This window comes from Bacillus rossius, chromosome 1, assembly GCF_032445375.1.
Source record: "Bacillus rossius redtenbacheri isolate Brsri chromosome 1, Brsri_v3, whole genome shotgun sequence".
Taxonomy (NCBI): Eukaryota; Metazoa; Arthropoda; class Insecta; order Phasmatodea; family Bacillidae; genus Bacillus; species Bacillus rossius.
In genome coordinates, this window is record NC_086330.1 from 256,122,142 (window position 1) to 256,143,757 (window position 21,616).

Below are 21,616 nucleotides of genomic sequence, written 5' to 3' on the forward strand. Positions count from 1 at the left end.
TCTTGTGGTCCTGTGGTTAGCGTGACGGACTAACGATCCAGAAACGAAGGTTCGAATCCAACCGTTGCCCGCCCTCACATTTTTATACTTGTAAAAATAATTCCGGCGTGCGACACTAGCGCTACCTACCTTCCTCATTTAGAAACATACACACACACCCCTCCACGTGACGTTAACAACCCCCTGCGGTCCCCTCCCCGTGGCTCCCGGCAACGCCCACCCGACCACGTAGTGCCACTCCCACCCGACTACGTGGTGCCAAACCCCCCACGTGCTCAGACAAACACCTGTCCCTTTGTTTATAGTGTAACAGAACCGGCGTGCTCCCCCTACTTTTATAAAATGACTGTAGTCACAGTCAATGGAAATATGTGCGCATCAATTGACTAATTGATCGATTCAAGGCTTCGAATACGAAAAAATGACCCTATGGCCGTTGGCGCAAGCTGTAGGCCACACAGCATACTAAAAAATATAGATATATATTTATATTGTGATCCACTAAAGTAAATGAAAATTTCTTTGAGTAAATACGTTTTTATTTTAAAAAAGCCAGCGGGGGGAAATCGCATGTGGGAAACAAGTCTGCGACAGATAGAGCTAAGGAATTTCCAGGTGTGTTACACAGTGATGGTGGTAAACTTTTTTGCTCCATTTACAATGTGTTATTGGACCATAAACGGCTCTCCACGATTAAGGATCATTTAAACTCTTAAAAACATAACGCCAGGTCGGTGCAACATACCTCACGTTTGGCAAGAACCTCCAAGCAAACAACGATTGGTACTTCCTTCAAAAAAGAATGTTTGTCTGATTAAAGAAAAATTGTGTCCCAAGATCTCGTGAAAGCATGCGTCGGTGCTAACATACCACTGACAAAACTTGACAACAGTGAGTTTGGTTCATTTTTGAACAAGCATGTTGTAAATGGTGGCTCTATTCCAAGTCACTCACAGCTTCGTAAAGCTAAAGAGCACCTTCCTGCTTTGCATGCGGAGCACCAAGGGAAGTTGATATTGGGATTGGAAGGGAAACAAATAGCTGTTGTAACTGACAAAACAACTGATGTTGAAATGCGGTATGTTTTGAACATTATTTTCATACCTTTGAATGTACATGAAGGTAAACTTCAACCATTTCTTGTGGATACAGTCATGTTGGAAAAAAACAATAGTTTAGCTGTGGCTCAAAGCATTATAAAAGCAGTGTCGAATTATAATATTGACTACAATAATGTTTTACGGTTTGTTACTGATAATGCAGCTTATATGCTGAAGGTATATAAAGATACACTGAATGAAGTTTTTCCTCACTGCATCCACATTACTTGTATTGCACACATCCTGTCATTGGTTGGTGATGTTTGGAGAAAGACATTCAAAGATGTTGATGCATTTGTGAGTGCAATGAAAATGTTATTTTGTAACGCACCAGCCAGGAAAGTAAGGTTAATGAACTACCTGAGAGATAGAGGTCTGGAAGTGAAAGCACATGTTATTCCAGTTATTGTCATTTCTGGAGGAAGAACTGCAACATACAAGAGTTCCATCTAATGCTTTGTCACATGTTGTTGATGTTGTGCAAAATGATGTCAACCAGAAGAAACTATCAGCTTGTTTGAAGTTCATTGCTGAAATGTGTCAGAAAATTGTTCAACTTCTGATGAAAGTCAGAGTCCCAAGGCAACAGAAGTGTATGACACCCTAGTAGATTTGAAGGCTTACCTTGAACTTAAGTCGAAAACAGACCACTCCCGTTACTTGAACGAAGTGCCTGCTGAAAGTTCAGTTTCTGTAAAACAGCTATTCAAAATTGTTTTTGTTAGCTCGTTGGAAAAACTGGTAAAATATCAGTCAGCACAGAGTCAACCTGGTTGGAATTTTTTAAAATCTGTGAGAATATTTTCTCCTAATAAAGCTATTCTGCTGTCACACAATTTTAATAATTATGTTAGTGTATTGTCACTTCTAGCATCTTGTGGTGAAGTAGAGTTTGCTACTTACATTGGAATCTTCAAAATCTTGTTTAGATGTAGACCCATTCCAGTTTTGGGACAGCATAAAGGGCAGGTGTCCAGTTCTGGCAGGTATAGCAAGGGCTTATTTATGCATGCCTACCAACAGTGTTGACTGTGAAAGAAGTTTTTCATTTTATAAGGAAATTCTTTCAGACAACAGACGTAGTCTGTTACCAGAAAATTTTAAGATGCTCAACATGTTGCATTTCTATACCAGTCTTTATAAAGAATAGATAGTTCACAAATGCTCAGTTGTTTGAACTTTTGAACACAAAAATATGGTTAATGCTGTATTTCAACATTTGTATAGTGCCTTACATTAGGTAGGAATTTCACATGTATAGAAATAATATAATTCCCTTTAGTTAGACTTCTTTAGGTTGTATATACATGTTTCAAACATAATAAACTATTTTTAATAAATTGCAGAACTTTACATTTCTTATCGCAGAATTTCTTGTTTTCTATCGTAGAATTTGTGTTTCACTATCGCAGAATTTTGGCCTTTGGTGTGCCGAAAACTCCTAACACTAGCCTTTAGCATGGGCTACTCTCTTTTATCGCATAATCGTCTCACCTATATTTTAGGGTGTCAGAATTTGGATAATAAACCTCCCACGTAAATGTTGCATGATGTTTTTGGTCCTGCTATTAGATTCCATGCTCTTTGTGTGGGTATTTTTTCCGTATAAAACAATGTATTTTAAAGTAGAAATCTATTATTTATTCGGACATTACCACTTACTTATTTAATTAACGGAAATACGAAGTTGTCTAATGTGTAAATTTTCTTTTAAAGACGTTTTTACATGTTATAACCTTTATCTGTTTGTTTACATTGCTGTGGTGTACCACTTACAAAAATGTAGCCAGAGCTAGATGACATCTTTCATGTTTGGTTATGTTGCTTCTTGTATAGAGCGTGCACATGTAGTCGAATATCAATATCTCGCGATTGTATGCAACACGCGCTCTCTGTCAAGTGCCAAGTTAACTACATTTGATGGCCCGCACACACTCTTGGTGTGTACTACGATGATAGTTATGCGTTCGTTCAGGCTCGCATTCGGATCACAGATTTTGTTTTTCTATTTAAAGTTGAAGAAAGGTTTTTGTTGAATGACTTATTAATTTAATTTGTTTGGCGTGCTCCGATTATACTTCACTTTTTAAATAAACGTAATTTCTATGAATGGGTTTTGTTTTTATGAATCACTTTTACCTAACAAAAAAACGTTGCACCCCTACTTTTCAAACTTTATTTTAGTATAAAATGTGTGACGATTATGCGATACCTGCCCATAGTTATATGGGTACTAGAGAGAAGCTGTTATGTTATTGAATACAAAGTAACGTTCCTTACTCTAAATGGTCTAATGTAACAACAGTTTTTCTTTATTATTCTAAAGGTTTTTTAAAGGTTACCACGTGTCAGTTCACGTTTGTATTTCGCAGAGATCGTACTGTTCTGTGATATATCACTCTGTTATACAGATAGTTTTATTTTATTGCAGTAAAATATCTGTTAGTAAAAATACTGTTAAGATTTTATGTGGGGAGAACTTGGTTCATAAATGATAGTCCAATTAAGTTTTATTACAGTTTTATTAATAACTATTATTAAATTACTAATAAATAATTGTACTTGGAAAATTCGTATCACCAATCACTTGCACACAAAAATGTTTATTCGCAAGTCACTGAATGTCTGTCAAGTTCCACAGTTCGCACTCCTCACTGGAGCTAGGCTCGACAGTGATTCACCCCTTACCCCGCACCTGTCCGTCCACACACATACAGCTTTGCGCCACTCAGTCGCACTCTCACGGTCCCGTTGCTCCTTGTTGCGCTGCTCTTGAAGGGGTCTCTCACCCTCATCACCGATGTCACACATCCTTTCACTTGCGGAACTCTCCAAACTCTTGGAACTGCCATAGAAGCCAGCATCACTGCTTATATACGCTGGCATCCTTCTCAAATGGACAAGAGCGGCTGTGACGAGTTGCGTCATCCCGAGCCAACCCGATGCCCAAAAAATCGAGAATAGCCCCAAGATACATTCTCCAAGCTTGGTGGCATCCTCTGTAGGCCCGCAGAATCCCCAGGCCGCTAAAAGAGTCAGTGATAATAGTCCGTGGCGGGATAGTGAGCGGGGAGTGGAGGGGAATGGGTAGCAAAACCCTTGTAATCCGGCCGGGCATGCGTGGCATGCGTGACGTCAGCACCCGTGCGGGGTCACTGGCCAGACTCGTTGGAAGGCCTGCTCATGTACCTGGCACGTGGCGTGGCCTTGCTTCCTAGCACGCATGTAACATTGCCCCCTCTTTAAACCTTTTCGCCCTGAACAGGTAACGCATCCCTTCCGGCATATTCCCTCAATCAGTCAAAATGTACCACACTCATCCGTCCCCTCTTTGCTCTCTGGATGCAGTAGACCACATCATTTAGCTGTTCAAGATTTCATACAGGCCTTCCCACGCTGCTTGAAGCATAGGGCACCTTCCCTTTCTTTGTTGCGGGTTGTACAGCCATACCAAATCGCCCTCCTGAAATCCGGCTGAATCAGCCTTCAGGTCGTACCTTGTCTTCATTCGGTTCGTCGCTAATCGAAGAATTTTGCGGCCTTCTTCATGTATAAGTGCCATTCGCTTCTAGAGGATTCACATAATCAATGGTGCTGGTCGGCTCTCTGCGAGGACGACCAAACTTGACAACACAGGGCAGCCTCAACTCCTGTCCAAACACAATACTCGCGGGGGTCTGCCCAGTGGAGTCATGGATGGCAGACCTAAATGTCATCAGGAACAACTGGATGTGTTGATCACAATCCTGTTGATGCTCTGCCACAACCTTAGCAAGATGTTCCTAGAGAGTTCTGTTGAACCTCTCCACCATGCCTTCGGACTGAGAATGTAGGGCTGTTGTCCTGATTTTATTTATTCCCAGCAACCGACACACCTCCTGAAATATTGTCGACTTGAAATTGAGGCCTTGGTCTGAGTGAAGCTCCATTGGTACCCCAAATCTTTAAATGAAGTTGTTGACTAAGGCATCCGCAATGGGAGTGGCGTCTTGGTGTTACACTTCACTCTCTCTTGATGACTTGTGTAATTGGTGGATCTTTTAGTTTCAAAAGGCAAAATAATGATTTAGTCTATATATAAGTACCTCTATGTTTATTTAACTTTTGATTACTTTCACATATAATAATAAACTTGATAAATTGATTGACAAATATATTTAAATTATTAAATTATATTAACATTGATTTAAAATTATATTATCTAAATAATGGGCCTGCCTAATTAGAAAATTACCATTAATCATTGGACATAATTGAAATAGAATCAGAAACTATAAACAGGTTAAATTTTTACAATCCAAGTACACTTAGAGCGATTAAAGTCCGGAAAGAAAAATTTCTGGTGTTCTGATCTTTTCAACGTCATGATTTAATGTTATTCTGAAGATATAAAAAAACTGAAGGACTGGAAGTTTGACGTTCGCTGGCAGAAGTTGAGCTGCTAACGAGGCGTCAGGGTGCCTTATTCATCCTGCTTGCTGGAGGAAGGACTTGAGGATGGTGTTGTTAGGTCCGCATCCGGCCCTTGGACCCTGTCTGTGAACAGGTCCGAATCAAACATGATCAGAATATGATCACAGACAGTTAGCAAAATAGGCAGAAAATGCCTACTAACAAAGATGATTGTGGTCAGGGAATAAGGTTTGTCAAAAACTCACCATACAGGGAGATGGTTTATAGCGTCAGCCAGGGTGCGGAGCTCGCAAACACTCTGTTGTCACGGATGTTTCCATGATTCAAAAGATAGAAAATATTATGAAGTATTATTAACGAAGCATGACTACTTCTACGAGGTACACATACTGACTAATTACTAATTACTAAAGTTGTAGGGATCACCTCCCTTGCCTAGCTGATTACATCTTTAATTTAAACAACGACCGGAGTGAAGTCTTGATGTGCGGCTCGCCGACGATGCGGTGTGGTCAGTCTGCTGTCGCGGCGCGAAGTAAGTTTGGGGCAGCAGCGACTCGTAATTAAAAGTCGAAGTCAATCAAAAGAAAGGGGGGAGGCTTCGGCTTATGGACCGAAAGGTTCCAAAGATTTCCGAGGGAGTGGTCGAGAAATACTAACTTCGATATCTCGAAGTTGGTGGTACTGGCCGATGTCAGGTTGACCTACTTAGGGGTGTCTGAAACAAAGAGAGATTGACTTATACGAGGCAACTGCTAAATCATTTGGCTTATGGAGGTGACTAGTGCAGCACTCTGGTGGCTTGGAAATGAACTACGGGGCACTGTTTGTTGCATGAGGCGCCAGGGGGCAGGCGTTTAGCGGGCGGTCAAACACCCAGGGGAAATAATTCGCAACTGTGCCACTAGAGGGCAGAGGTGATACATTCTGAGACTGGAGTCGTGGCCTCGAGACAGGCTGGGGTTGTTGGCCGGCCCCGTTGAACTGGCCCGTGTTCCCTGGAAGGGCCGTAGGGGGGGGGGGGGGGGGGAGATGGAATATGTACTGCTGCCAGTGGGAAATTCTCTCGGCAGCGGCCGGCAACGTGTATTTAAAATCAATCATCAATTACATATACAGTCAAACCTCTATCTATCGAACTCGCATGTATAGATTGTCCGTGTCTATCGTATACTTTCTACGGTCCCGCCAAAATTGCCATACAACTAAGGTTAAAAAAGTCCGCTTGTACCGATGTTCGAATTATCGTTTTGTCCGCATTGATCGTACACAATATGTGGTCCCGTCACTATAAATTATAATGAATGATCGTTTAACCATAAATATTTTGCAGAAATAACCATTTCTTAAACATAAACCGTCATAAAAACAGTAACGATTGTATAAGTAAAAATCACCTTAAATCTGCAGCCGAGTAATGGAGCACGTAAACATGAAGAAAAGACAAATGAACAACAACTTACGAAGAAATATGGATGATGTACCATAACTACAGTACAAACCCAATTGTTATCTTACGATAATTACCATAAAAAGAACTACAGATTCTTTGTTGATACCATAATACTACAGAAGCACGATAGCTACCACATTTGCACTATAGTTACCGTAACAACCGAGATGTATATTTACCGTGATGGTAATGTACGTATTTATTTAAGACATATGAAAATTAAAGAACATTACTGAAAAAAAAAAGCATGTTAAATTTTTATATGTACGGTTAGCACATGTTGCGCAGAAATAATGCGATCTGAAAGAATGCAGTACTACTACGAAAAGTGAAAAGGGTACTCATGGATTTTTAGGTTATGGCAGTCTCTCACGTTTTTTCAGTAATATCGGCCGAAAATTAACAAGCGTATCAGAAGTAGGCAGAAATGCCGATTCAACTAAATATTGGCAAAATCGGCTTCTTCAGTACACATCTATATTTGATGGCATGAGTAAACATTTCAGACTTCAGAATATTGAAAAAGACTTTAATTTCCATGTAGGTTTATTGTGCGTATGTTTTTTTTTTTTTTGCAAGTGTAAATTGAATTAAGTAAAATGCTTCCATTTTTATTTTTTTTCAAATGATTAAACTTTAATGACAAGTAACTGATATATTTCTGACACTAATTTTGAGGTTGAAATATTTTTTTCAAAATCTAAGAGTGAAGTCCACATCTATTGAATGTCCGCATCTACTGAATTTTTTTGTTGGTCCCCTGAAAAACAATAGATAGAGGTTTGACTGTATTAAACAAATATACTATGGAATTTGCACTTTTAATTGTTCTTTATACACCAGTCACCCATACTTATGTGTCTACGACTCAATTCGCTGCCTATTTTAAAAACCAGTGAAACAATAATGGCATATTTCTGTTCTCATCTCTCTGCTGAGGCACGTTATACAGTTGCACACATAGATGAACTACATCTATGGCACCTTCAACTGTTATGTTTTGATTGAAAAACTTACTTTGTTTACAGATGTGACGAGAATATTAAATATTTTTACGTGATTTCATTTTATAGTTAGAGATAAATATTATTCCACAGTAGTCCAAAAAAATAATTCATATGTGAATTGGACGTGAATTGAGCCATTTCATGCTATAGTTAAGTTGTAGTAAATGACTATTTTCGTAAAGGGTATTGCTATACTGCCGGTACCGGTACCAGCACCGACATTTTACCTGCAGCTCTCGGTGCCGGTTAAAATGCTGAGAACTATAGGAACTGAGAACCGAGAACCGGTACTGACCCATCCTTATTAATTACTAATATTTACATTTCTAATAAATAATTGTATTTAAAAATGTCTAATCACCAATCACTTCCACTTAAATATGTTTATTCGCAAGTCACTCAATGTTTGTCCAGTTTCACAGTTCGCACTCCTCACTGGAGCTAGGCTCGACAATGATTCATTCACCCCTTACCTCGCACCTGTTCACACACACACACACACACACAGCCTCGTACCACTCAGTCGCACTCTCATGATCCCTTCACTCGCGGAACTCTCCCAACTCTCAGAACTGCAGTGGATGCCAGAGTTGCTGCTTATATACCCTGGCGTCCTTCTCAAATGGACGAGAGTGGCTGTAACGAGTCGTGTCATCCCTGGCCGACCCGACATCCGAAACATCGAGAATGGCCCCAAGTCACATTTTCCAAGCTGGACGACATCTTCTGTAGGCCCGCAGAATTCCTAGGCCGCTAAAAGTGACAGTGACAATAGTCCGAGGCGGGACAGTGAGCAGGGAGTGGAGGGGGATGGGTAACAAGACCCTTGTAATCAGGCGGTGCACGTGTGGCATGCATGACATAGGTCGTAACAATACTGTGCATATGTTGGCTGACTGTTTGTAAACTATGAAGAGCTTATTTATGCCTATGAAGTATGTGAAGAAATTTTTTTTAGTAAGGGGAAGCTTTTATCTCATCTGACGAGTATGAGCCTGAAGAAAAAAAAAACGAAGTAGGCTAGAACATTTTCCTTTTGATTATAAAATCAAAGTTGTTAACGTCGTTAAAAAACATTGCAATAAAATGGATTAAGTGGACTTAAAAAAAGTTCTTATTCTAATGCGAAGAGAACAAAAAAAATGTTCAAAAAGCTGTTTATTTTATCATTTTCGATAAAATTGTATTAAAATACAATCAATAGTTCACCATCAATTGTCATTGCCAATTTTTGATAAAATGATTTGATAAAATGATTAGATATGCATGGTATGCTGCTAAACTTACTGAAGACAGAGAAATATTCATTAATGTGAATGAGGTTTGTTTTCCAACTGATCTTCTGAAAGAACATTGGCCTTGTAATTGTTTGTTGTTTATTTGTTGTGCTATATGCCAAAACATTAATTGTTTCCAGTGTTTCTATTATAATTATAATTCAGGTTTTTGTATGTAATAAAAAATATATGTATAATTAAACAATAAAACAATGTAAACTGATTACTTCCTACAGTGGCGAGGCGTGAGGTTTACATGAGGGGAAGCAATAACTCCGTTCACACCAAAACATGATGAGGTTGGGGGGGGGGGGTCTGGGGGCCCTCCGCCGGGAAAATATGGATTTCAAGGTACAAAATGGTGCTATTTAAGTAGTTTTCTTAACTGAACATTGACTATTCCACAGGTAGAAAAATTGACATTTTTTTTAAATACATTATTTTTGAAAAATAATGATTGACTTACATTATTCTGATAGTAAAATACCTACTCTACATTACTTATATACTAAGTGGGAGTGGAGTATCATCGTACGCCCACAAATCCCCCACGCACTGCCAGCCAACAGCCCGCGGGAGAGATGCGTGCGCCCCAAGAGACGACCGCCGACTGAAACGCGACATCGCCACCTGCCCTGCCGAACTGTGGCGGACATAGCCGAAGCAGTCGGCGGAAAAATTCCACAGTCTGCTTCGGCCATGTTCGCTCCAGTTCGGCAAGAAAGCGTTACCTTCGTAGCTTCTACCGCGTATTTTTCCAGCCAATCCCCTCCCTGAACCTTTGTACCATGCCACCCCCCCTCCCGAAAGGAAACTACTGCGGCAGCCTTCCTGCTGAAAGCGGTCCTGCCAGCGCTTCTAAACCTAGCAACGCTTCTAAAACAGCATGTTTTTGTGTCAACGAGTTCTTTTTTTATAGCGCACAGCGCACAGTATTGGGTCCCAAGAAGATAGTGTAAAAAATACATACACCTAACTGCACGAGCCAAAGTAAAATACTATTCTGAATAAAATATTTATTTAAAAAATACAATGTCTGGAAACTGCCTGGGCAAGCACTGCTTGCCTTGCTTGCCCTGACGAGACGCCACTGCGTTAATAACCATTGGTAAATATTATTAACATACTTATTATAAATAAAATGGCATGTAATATGTATTAAACATGTTACATTTGTTTTCTTAATTAAAGTATTTTTGTATTATAATTTTAATATTTATATATTAATTAGGGATGGGGCGAATCCTGATTTCCTCGAATCCGAATCCTAACTCAAATCCTTGACTGGAATTGACGAATATCGAACCCAAACCCGAATCTTTTAACAGATGATGTCCACATATCTAATGTAAGTGAGAGGATTCTGCTTGCACTAAAAGTCCCTTGACTTTCTCACATGTAGTTTGGTACATTTCTGGTATAAGTGTATTTGCCAGAAATTTTCTCGAAACCATTGAATAACGAGGTTCCAGAAATGCAAAAAGCATTCTGAAGCCTTTGTTTTCTACAACAGACATTGGCTGATTGTCTACCCATATCATATCTGCATTAAGCTTACCTGTGTGTTTTTCTTTGCTATCTTTGCTTGAAAACTTACATTTTTTTGTCATGAATTGTGCTAGTGTGGGCTGTATGAGTGATGGTTCATTGTTTTGAGGTTCAGATAAGATTCTACTAGGCCCTGCAATTTCTCCTGAACCGAAAGATTCACTATTCTCCCGTTTATCAACAGCAATTTGGGCCGAGTGGAGTTTTAAGATGTTTACGTAACGCACTTGTACATGACTTTCCGCAGGATATTTTTGCACCACAAAACAGACATGCAGCTTTGGTGGTGTCGGATTTGTCCAAAACAAAATGTTCCCATACGTCCGACATCTCTGATTGTGATTTACGTCACGTAAATGACTTTAAATCACCATTCACAACGAAATAAATCACCATTCACAACAAAAGATAAACCACATGTTACAAGAAAATATTCAGTTCGGTAGAGAAACTCGCACAGATAAAATCAATACTGATAACAAATTAATAAACAAACGGGACGAGACGTCATTGTTCCGTGCCCAGTGTCGCCAATACTTTGTGTGTGAATTGCGTGTTGTGAATATTGTTTTGTTTGAACTTTGTTTCTGTTGAAAACTTTTACATTTGTTTGTAAACTATTTTATTCATTTATATTCTTGATTAAAACATTACAAAAACAAATTCTCATGCTTAAAGAAAACGGAGAAGTGTTTAATGAGTTTGAAGATAATGCAGCTGACGATGCGCCGCGGTCGTAAGTGGAAGTTTGGTGCTTGATTAGGTTACGGTGCAAACGGTAAAAATCAATAACACTTTTGCATCACTGCTTGTATTTTGAAAAGTGGCAGATTTATTTATATAAATTCTTAAACTGTTGTATGTAGGCAAAACATAATATCAACACAGCTTAGGCTGGGTACATTCTTCTTTATAACATCTGATGCCTTCCTAGCCTAAAATATGTTGTGCTTTTACTTTTTCTTGTGTATATAAAGACAAAAAATTTTTCTTGAGAAATTGCAGTTTTAGTACAGATTAGCGGTTAGGATTTTTTCTATAAATAACTAGAGGTCTGCGAGCCTAAGAATTTTACTTCGAGCCGAGCTCGAGCGAGCCTACTTGAAAGTTTTCGAGCATTTATGGTACAGTTGCCCTTTTTGGAAGTTATTTTTATCTTAAACTTTGTATAATGTTTGAATAAAGTATTAAAATGAAGTGGGCTTATTAATTTTGGGTAACTATTTACAGTGTGTGTTTACATTTTGCACTGCTAGAAAAAAAAAATTTTTCCATTGAATCTTACCTGTTTCCATGGGTTATTAGTAACTGATATCATCCAACTAACATAACCACAGTTTACAAGTATATGTTTGTGTAAATGTAACATTATCTTTGGAATAATTTCATCCTTGTCAATTTTTCTGGAGTCCTTATTGAGCTTCAACTAACTTAGCACCAAAAATCGCAAAAATCACCAAAAAGTACATTCACATTGTTTCATCATTTCCACTTTTCAGCACAATAATTCTGAGACAGATTGTCATAAAGTATTAAATTCTGTTCTTTAATCTATCATGCAGAAAAATAATTTGTTCTGCATGTTCAGGAGTTTAATTAGCTCTACAATTGGAGATAGTATTTCCAGCAGAAGAGAAGCGTCTCTCGCTGGCAATCTGCGTGGCTGAAATGCTTTAGTAAAATTGCTTAACCTCAAAATTAGTGTCATAAATATCTAACTGGTCATTAAAGTTTAATCAAGTGAAAGTACTAAAAATAAAAGCATTTTACTTAATTCAATTTACACTTGCAAAAAAAAACATACACACAATAAACCTACATGGAAATTAAAGTCTTTTTCAATATACTGAAGTCTGAAATATGTTTACTTATGGTCATCAAATGTAGAGCTGTACTGAAGAAACCGATTTTGCCAATATTTAGTTGAATCGGCATTTCTGCCGACTTCCGATACGCTTGTTAATTTTCAGCCGATATTACTGATAAACGAAAAAGACTGCCATAACCTAAAAATCCACGAGTACCATTTTCACTTTCGTAGTAGTACTGCATTCTTTCAGATCACATTATTTCTTAGCAACATGTGCCAACCGTACATATCAAAATTTAACATCCTTTTTTTTTCTCAATAATGTTCTTTAATTTAATATGTCATAAATAAATAATACATTACCATCACGGTAAATACACATCTCGGTTGTTACGGTAGCTATAGTGCAAATGTGGTAGCTATCATGCTTCTGTAGTAATTATGGTATCAACAAAGAATCTTTAGTTCTTTTTATGGTAATTATCAAAATAACTATTGGGTTTGTACTGTAGTTATGGTACATCATCCATATTTATTCGTAAGTTGTTCTTCATTTGTCTTTTCTTCATATTTACGTGTGCCATTACTATTTGAGACAGGAACTTTCAGAAAAAATTTTAACGGGGCTTTATATCACACATTTAATGCTGTAAATGATGAGACCCCGGTCAATTTAAACGCTTTATACAGAAAAACCTACCATGCGGGACCTCGTAAGCGAGTTTTACTGTATTTTTTTTCCGTAAATAGTAAAACACCGAATCCTTTGACGAATCCTAAATCAGACCTGCCGAAGCTTCGAATCCCTAGGATTCGGCGGATATTGGTGTTCGGTCGCCCCATCCCTAATATTAATAAATTGTATTTTAAAATAGTTAACACAAGAAACTTTAACATAAAATAAACAGAAAAAGTGATGGTGACAAAGATTTGAACCCTGAATGACTTGGTGATATCCAAGAAGGCTACTGACTAAGCTTCTCAGCGGCTGCCGACGAAGTGATACTTAACTAATACATAAGCTGAGCTCAAATGTTTGAAGGCTTTATTCTCAAAATTGGCTGTACATTGTGCTTTCATGTTTTGAGGGTTGAACACCCTATATACCAAGTCTCGTCCCGAAGTGTATTTCCCAGGTCGTGCCCTTCTCTTGTTAAAAATAAAAATGGGAACAGCATATCAGAACTAAAGAAAAATTTATACTGCTTGCAACAAATGGCTGGACAAAACTGAGCGGATCAAGAAACCTGCTGCAGCTGAAAGTATTTATGTTAAATTAAGTGAGCTGCATTTTTACACATTGTGTTAACATGTATAAGCCATCTGTTGTAAATTTAACACTTCCAATAAAAGTATTTAACATAAAAAAACCTTTACATTACTGATTGGCTAACTATACAGAACTATTGGAAATGCTGCACTGCTCACATTTCCAAGAATGAAAGTTCTGAACAAATTATTAATTTGACAGTGACAGTGTAAAAAAGTCATAGCGATACGAGACAAACTCTTTTAGCAAAGTCTGTCTTAAAATAATCACATATTTAAACATTTGAAATCAATAATACTAGGGACGTTAAAACATTTGAAATTATCAATTTTTGTATAAATATTACATACCTTGAATTAACATATAAAAATTTAAATGCCAGTGTGTGTCTGAGCCGAATTATTAAGAAAAACAGAATTTCAAACTGTATTTGATCACTTTAGCATTGACTGACTGCCTATATACCATATTTACCTGAAAATTATGTGACTCTGAATATAATGTGATCCCACACTTTTTGATTATGAGTTTATGAAAAAAGACTTTATGAATTGGAAATCTCAATTCATGAACAAATCACTTAAAAATTAATTAAATTATAAACTTTATTCCATATTTATTCTGGATACTTTCTGGCACCATTTTAGCCTGTAGAGTGGTTTACATGGTCTGTTTTAAAACACACTCTAGTTCAAAAGCAGCTGTTCAGAAAACTAAGAATGTGGTGATAAATGGTGGATGTCTGGGAGGGTGAAGGAGGAAGGGAAGGGATATCTTCCCCAGTAGCCACAGTGAAGAGAAGTGGAAAGAACACATTTACAAACTCCATTTACACCCTCTCCTTCTTCCTGAATCTCTCATCTGTTACACCTGTGCATAGGTTCAGAAAGCCTCGGACTAAAGTGGCTTAAGTGATGCAGTTCACAAGTAGAGTATGTAGGTTTTCAAGTAAGTCTAGGATAATGAGGTGGTAATTAACAGCAGTCTAAGGTGGCATAAGTATCACATTTAAGAGGCATAGCCTGTAGTCAACTTAGCTGTTCCAAATAGCAAGATACAAGTTTGCAGTTAGTTGCCACAGTTTTGGTTAAAAGCATAGCATATATTCAGGTAAGTATGGTAGATGAACAGTTTAAATAAAATACCTCAATGTATATCTTTTTCCTACACAAGTCACCCAACGAATGAATTTGAGAGTAGCTGTGGGTGCAGAAAAAGAAGGAAAATGTAAGAAAATATAAGATTTGCTTAACCTGCAGTTCTCACCTTCTCTGCTGGTATCCGCGTAATCTCCTTACTTAGAACTCTTTTACCAAGAAACTGCAAAATATTGAAACCAAAAGTTCTTTCCTCACTTGAAACTCCTACCATCTATGGTTTTTATATTTCTAGTGGCAGTGATGATGATGATGATGATGATGATGATGATGATGATGATGATGATGATGATGATGATGATGATGATGATGATGATGATGATGATGATTAGGATAAGATTATTTGAAGACCAAGTATATGTAATGATTGCAAATGTAGGTCTTTGTTTTTAACATAGTTTAAAAGTTTTTTTTTTTTAACTAAACAGTGTTATACTTATATTTTAACTTATGTATTATTCCTTAGATCTACACATTATAATAATTAAATAATAAATTTATATGTGCTGAATTCTGATTGTGTTTTGTATTTGTTCATGGTAAAAGTTATAATAAATTAAAATATCCGAAGACAGAGGTTTTGTCCAAGAAAATCGGTCATTTGTCCCACTGTGTGCCAGTGCGACATTAACTCCTCACCCAGTGGACTACCCACATCCCTTGTAGCAGGTGAAAGTGAAATGGTCTGACCACCCTACAACACCAACACACAAGTGGGACTTAACCCATGAAAGGAAAAGCTCAACAACTCACAAGTGGGGCTTACATTTGACGTCGACCGGGGCTGCACCCTCCTTAAGCCCGATGTGCCTCACGTCTCGCCCGGCCCCTCTCCTCCCACGATCTCCCTGTTTAAAACCGTCCTCCAACAAGTGTGTGTGCGCATGCGTGCATGTTTGTCTGTCCTGCAAGAGTCTGTGCCACGCACTCCTAAAATAATACTTTAATTAAAATAGTTTTTAATTTCATATTTTATTCCCTGAGTGTTTTGTTTTCTTTCAGCTTAAGTAAGGATTAAGCAGCTCAATGCGCAAACACTTTCAGAACGCATCCAGACGCGTGTAGTTAATGTTTTGAACTTAATAATTGCCAATACAAGTAAATGTTATTATTCTGTAATAAGTAATTGTAATTTATTATTCAGTGCTCGAGCGGTTATGTTGTGTTATCTGTTTCATCACGTTAATATGAACGGACTAACTGTAATTAATCTGCTTCATGCTGCCATGACACCTAGATGATCGCAAGTCTATCTCGATCACCTCCCGCGTGTGGGGACACCTAGAAACAACTCTGGTTTCTTCTCGTGAGTTAAGAAGCATGTCCGCCGCTGAGAGAAGGCGGTTAGGCCAGATTTGAGTAGTTAGGGGGTTGCGAGCCTTGTCGCACTTGGGCTACGTCACGGCTCTGACAGGTGATAGCCGGGTCCACGTGCCCTTAAACCACGTGGTGGCACCCATATTTAGTTGATGCTCACACACTGTGCGACTCTTTCAACCCCAGTGCGATAGCACATTCATGATAATTAATGATTGTATCACATCACTTTGGGAAAAAAGAGTTTACAGACCAGCTACTCTTCTTATTACTAGAGACCTGAAAAATTCATGATCGCGATAATCTTAAAGAATAATATATTTTATGGTGCTTTGAAGATTAAACACGATTTTACAAATTTTTTACATCTTTTACACAAATACCATACACAATTAGGCTCTCATTTTAGGAATGTTGTGTTTTCAAGACTTTTTTGACAAAAGTATATAGAAAATGGTACATCGTAGGGAATAGTGCACAGAATGAAACTTGATGCAAATTAAATTTTTGAGAAAAAAAAGCTCTGGAATCTCCAACCATTTTAAATTGTACTTCATCCACTGTAACCTGAAGCCCTTCCGACACTTTAAATAACATGTTGTCTGCTATGGGAAGTGTTCTCTCTGTCTCTAAACTGCGTTACTGATGTCACTTTGACTGCCTCCTGGGACTCTATTCTTGACGCTGTCAGAATAATTCAGCTAGCAGAATGATGGAAATGAGCACTCAGGAGGGTTCATTTCATCCACCATATTAGTAACTACTTCAGATCTGACACGTCTAAATGGACGACTTGGTCTGGGCTGCTTCCTTTATGTTAGTGTGGTAGGCTTCATTCCTTTGTAGTCTATAAAATGTGAGAGGGGTTGAAGTAATTAAATAAATCAGCATTGTATTGATCAAAACAATGTTACTCTCAATTGCCAGAGAGGTGCACTCTCTCATTGGATGTTGGGTAAAAGGGAAAATAATATCCAACAATTGTTTGTTTAGAATGTCCCCTATCTGTCAAATTTTGAGGAGGTGCCTCAAAAATAGCCTTTTGACAGGATGGTCAATTTTTTCTATAAAACTGGTAATTATGTTCCTGGACTGCTGTTGTGGGGTGGTGAGTCTGAGGGTGGCTGAACTCAGGTTTGGTGGTTGTGATGAATGGGGGTGGGTCTTTGAAGAGGGGACAGCAGGGGTGGAGGGTGATAGTTTGTTGAAGCGCTGAGCTGTGGAAGCTGTAGTTGAGGCAGGAAGAAGTGTGGTAGACTAAACACTGGTAGTACATTAAGTAAAAAGTATTAACAAACTATGTTGGAAAACAAGTAAACAATTGGCAATTTTGTAACACTGAAATTAAGTACAAAAATTGGTTGTCTGTAAAGTCGGTTTACGGACGATAATTTAACGTGACGTCATAACAAAACATTGATGAAATGATTGATCCAGAAGAAATGGAAATATCATATTCGGCCTGAGACTGAGCCGTAATAGGTTTTAGCAACATAACCATTTAGGCATTAAAAATATTATATTCTTTGAGGAAGAATTTTTTGTTTAATTTTTCTATCTTTTGTATGATAAAATCTACCTCTGCATACTTTTATGAATAAAATTGAATCATTTTTATTGAATTATCACTATTTTGTTTGGATACAAAGAAGGAGTGAAATGAAATGTACAATTTAATTAATAAATTTACTTTTATTTGCATTCATTAATTCAAATATATTTATTACTTTTGAAATGTTGTGTGTGCCGTATTTATTTTTACAAGTACAAAAAAAATTTTTGCAGCTGCTGGGATTCGAACCGACAACCTTTAGTTTGGAAGTTAGCGATGCTAACCGCAAGGCCACGAGGCCATATTTGAAAAGTAATAGTTTCAGATGTTATATACATATTTATAACAATTTTGTTCATGGTAGGGGAATAATATTATTTCGTCTTTATAACACGATTTTATAACAAATACGCATCCCAAATACACCAAACTTATTTATAATGTGTTACAATATTTTTTAAAACATTGTGCAAAAGATCCCGGGTGTAATTTGAATTATTATGTGTAACTGTAAAACAACATAGTTGGTTCAAAACGTATTTGAATATTCAACATTACTTTTAAATAACCGTACCGATTGTTCTGAAAATCGGTGGACGGTCGTTAAATTACATACCTAATATTAATAATTCAAACGACGAAAATATTATTGAAAAGTCAAATCGGTAGTTGTTCCAATCGAGTGGAAGAGAGATGCCACGCATGCGTACAATGAGCAAACAGGACACATCCGTAGTGGGACATCCGTAGTGGGACATTTTTCGCGCGTGCAGCCGGCGTTCATTAATTTATTAGACGTCACGTCAAAAATGTTCATAGCCCTCATTATTGGTGTTTCTTAACTATTATTTCCCCTCATATAAAAGCTAGAGGAAGAATTGACTGTTCTTATCTTATGATATGAAATATACATTCGTGGTGACTTCGCTCTCTGCCAGCTTTGGAGGGACGGAGAACATCACAAAATAGAGAATCTGCCGCAAAATGCACCCAACTAAGCAAGGGCCTGGGAAGCACCGGCCAACCGGGGTTCATGTCAAGTGGCCAAATCTAGATGTAGGCCCTATCCAAAGGGATGGCCCGTGGGTGAAGTTGAACCCACATGACGAAAAAAGAAATGCATGTGTAGTGAGACAAAAAAAAATGTCTCAAACAAAGTAAGGTAGAACTTTAAATGGCCGCAAAGAACCTTCCAGGTTGGCCAAGCAATGCAACCCAGAAAAATAACCAGATACTTTAAAACTTACTGTTGTAGGGAGTTACTTAGAGATTGTTTTTAAGTTACGTCTTTTAACCAAAATGAGTTATTTGGTAAAGTTTTGATTTTAAAAATTAAAGCATTTTCAAACTTCCTTTGTTTATTACTTTCTAAAAAAAAAAAACACAACTTGAACTTACACACTACCAACCACTGTTCAGTCCTCTGATCAAAGTTCGTTAATTGGAAAAGTTTTTATACTGATTGGATTACTTTATGATGAATAGAAAAAAACTTTATGATACAACCAACACAGTTCCAGTTGGACTTCACAGCTTCCTGATGCTTGATATTAAAAAAATAAGTCCCTGGGTTAAGTTCACTTAACCAGGTACGTCCTCTCGCGAAAAGTTTTTCCATGTGGGTAACGATGGTCACCCTGAGCCGATGCCAATGTCTGTAATCAAATTTCTTAAAAGTCCAAAATTAATAAAATAAAAAAAGTTAACGTTTTGGCCTGGCTCCGAGCATCAGGCGTGAAGTTAGCTATTTGTAAATTTACTTTATTTTTTCTGGCAAGCTGCCAACGATGCGGCTGCACGTAGTGACAATCGAACGACAACTGATATGCACCATGCAGTTACCTTCCTTTACAAAGCTAGAAACAAAGAGATGAAACCCCGTGGGCTAACTGACCAATCACAGCACAGTATTCAGTACCTGAATATATAGGAAAAAATACTGTAAAAATGTTTTTTTCTAAAAGTCTGGGAAGACACATCACACCATCTTAACGCTCGCTCTGATTGGCTGGCGAGACAGTGCTCAGCGAAAGTTCTATTCTATTGCTGGGCAGTCATGCACCCACGTGCTGGGTTGTCCCAACAACGCACTAACTTGAGGCGTGAAAAATTACTTGCTGGTAAGAGTGTCGCGCCTGTCTTCCTTTCGTTTGAAACCTTCTAGAATTTTCTAGAATGTTACAGTCTTACTACCCAGAATATGCTTTAAAATTTGACAAAATGTAATTAATACACATTTATAATTTTAACTGATTAAGTAAATTACAATGAAACAAATAATAATAAAGCACGCTACATTCAGCTTTATATAGAACCTAACCCAACTCAAAAATAATATTAAACCACAAACAAAATAATTATGAAACATTCAGAAAACATCAATATAAAACATTCTTAGTCAAAATGTTATTGGTAGTAGGGGGCAGTAATTCTGTGATGTTACAAAGAAAAGATATCTCTTTTACCAATTGCGGTGGGCAGCAATGAATTTAAACCATAACTTGAGTGTTAAAAAAAATCAACACCACCATAGACAGACTAACACAACTATAACTACTAAATCACTACATCTTGGAGAAAGAAGCGCAAAAGAGGATGGCACCCCTTTCGATGTGACTACATGCGGTAATCAAAAGTTTGGTGGCGGAAAAATAGACACCAGAGCGAGCCGATGAGGTCTGCCCGAGAAGAGACAGCCCAGAGGGGAAGCTGCCACGCCTAGTTAAACCAGCTTAGAGGTCTCGGTAAAAAGAAAAGGGGTGGTGCTTTACTGAAAGTGACTGAGGCCAAGAAAGAAGCACTCGCTGGTGATACACACCGGAACTAGAAACCTCAAACATAGTGTTGTCGGAAGAAGCTGGTAGGTAGCCTAAAGGCTTGAAAAGGGAGTCTGAGGTGGCGGTGCCGGGTGGGAAAAACCAAAACAACCCGGAGGGCCTTAGGTTAGTTCCTAAGGTTGCCCACAGATTGTGCATGAGAGCTCTGCAGAGGTTTAGATCTTCACCAGGATAGGGGGAAGAGGGGCAGGTATGCTCTAGGAGCTTGCCTAAAGGCATGGGCGAGAGAAGGAGAGAGGTGGGATTTACTGAGCCCCGCATGAGGTTCTTAGAAATTAAATGAAAAGGGGGGGGGGGGGTTGTGCTAAAATGCAGGCGTTGTTTGAATCTGACTGCACTCAGCAGGCCGAACCGTGCTGTATCGTCCTGTGCATGCTCGTAACTTGTTAGCATGAGACGTTAACGTGACAATATGTGAGCAGCGGTGATACGCAATCGCTGCCACGTTACGATAGCTTAGGCACCTGAGGCAAAACGTGCTTGCAAGCTGTAGCTGCACAGAAGCATAGCTGCACATACATGACCACAGAGGCGGGATAGAGGAGAGCCTTCGCTAGCCCAGCATGGGAAAGATATGCCAATAGCTGCCTGCTGACTGTCAGCGGTAGGGAAGTCAACTTTCAGGCTTGAGACCTAGTGTAGAATCAGAAGAAACAGTCATGAGAGGTAATAAAATGTCCATCCCCAAAAAAAATGAATGTAGCTTCAAATTACCAAATTCTCCTATATTGACTCATTAAGAAAATTAAAACTTGTGACTTAAAATCTAAATAAGTGGCACAGGTTCGCTACACTTTGCATCCAGGGCACAATTGAGATCCCTTGTGGGGCCTTTGCCGACGAAACTGCATCCTAATCCGTGCTGATCTTCATCC

General features: G+C 38.3%; 1 protein-coding gene across 3 annotated transcripts in view; it reads left to right on the forward strand.

Annotated features, from left to right (window-relative positions):
* Positions 1-21,616, forward strand: part of LOC134527493 (uncharacterized) — a 148,658-nt gene that overhangs the window by 96,283 nt on the left and 30,759 nt on the right. The gene's annotated exons all lie outside the window — the stretch shown is intronic.